Source organism: Acomys russatus, chromosome 24 (genome assembly GCF_903995435.1).
Source record: "Acomys russatus chromosome 24, mAcoRus1.1, whole genome shotgun sequence".
Lineage (NCBI taxonomy): Eukaryota > Metazoa > Chordata > Mammalia > Rodentia > Muridae > Acomys > Acomys russatus.
In genome coordinates, this window is record NC_067160.1 from 39,809,011 (window position 1) to 39,810,150 (window position 1,140).

At 37.7% G+C, this 1,140-nt stretch overlaps 1 pseudogene; it reads right to left on the minus strand.

The window, feature by feature from the left end:
• Nucleotides 1–288: 288 nt before the first annotated feature.
• On the minus strand, nucleotides 289–936 carry LOC127206977 (60S ribosomal protein L11-like; annotated as a pseudogene).
• Between the last annotated feature and the right edge of the window lie 204 nt (nucleotides 937–1,140).

Consider the following 1,140-nt stretch of genomic DNA (forward strand, 5'->3'; position numbering starts at 1 on the left):
TATTAGTATTTTGAAAACTGCCATTTTAAAATCTATCATGTTATCACAATTCTCTATGCATGTTTTTAAAGCAACAAGTAACTTTTTATCTTATAGATAAGAAATGTGAATTTAACATTGATGGTAAATTCAAATTAGGAAGTCTATGATAGCTTTGAAAGCCTGATATAAAGGGAAAGGGAGTATAAATTGAGCATTATAGATCATGGTTGTTAATTCTCTTATTTATTTATTTATTTATTTTTTCTTGCATTTCTGAGAAATTTTTATTGGCCATTTGGATAAAATTTATTTGCCAGGAAGGATGATCGCATCATACTTCTGCATGGCCTCCTCTTTGCTGATCGTGTGCTTGGCCCCAGTGTAGCATGTCCTGCGCTTCTTGTCTGCAATGCTGATACCTGGCCTACTCAGCACCACATAGAAGTCCAGGCCATAGATGCCAGTGCTTGGGTCGTAGTTGATGCCCAGATCAATGTGTTCTTGAATCCCAAAACAAAGTTTCCAGTATCTGAGAAGTTATTTTTCCGTAATTCATACTCCCGCACCTTCAGGCCTTTCTCCAGAATTTCTTCTGCCTTGGCTCCACCCACTGTGCAGTGAACAGTGATCTTTACATTTCTCCTGATGCCAAAGGACCTGACGGTGTACCTGGCTTTGGAAAACACAGGCATCTGGCCTGTGAGCTGTTCCAACACCTTGGTGGCTGGGTCAGTCTGTCTCCGCTCTCCCCAACACAGATATTGAGAATCTGTATGGGGTTCTCCTTTTCACCCTGATCTTGCGCCGTGTTGGAGAAGAGGAAGAGAGCTAATCTTCTCTTCTAATGTAAATTCTTTTCACTATGTAATGATTCATAAAAATACATAAGTATGACCTGCTAGATTATAGTTATTCTTAACTTACTTGTCTGTATTGAAATTGAGAATCCGACATAATAAACATGAAAAAAGCAGTTTACTGCAGAATAGGTGGTGCCATTTAACTGAAGAATATAGTTACAGAAAGTCATTGTATTATCTTGGAGGTGATACTTAAGGCTTTAATTGATTTGTTGAATATAATCAAGAGAATAAACTCTAAGTGTTCAAAACTAATCTTTTGGCTAGGTCTGTAGCTCAGAAGTATAGCTTTCTTAGC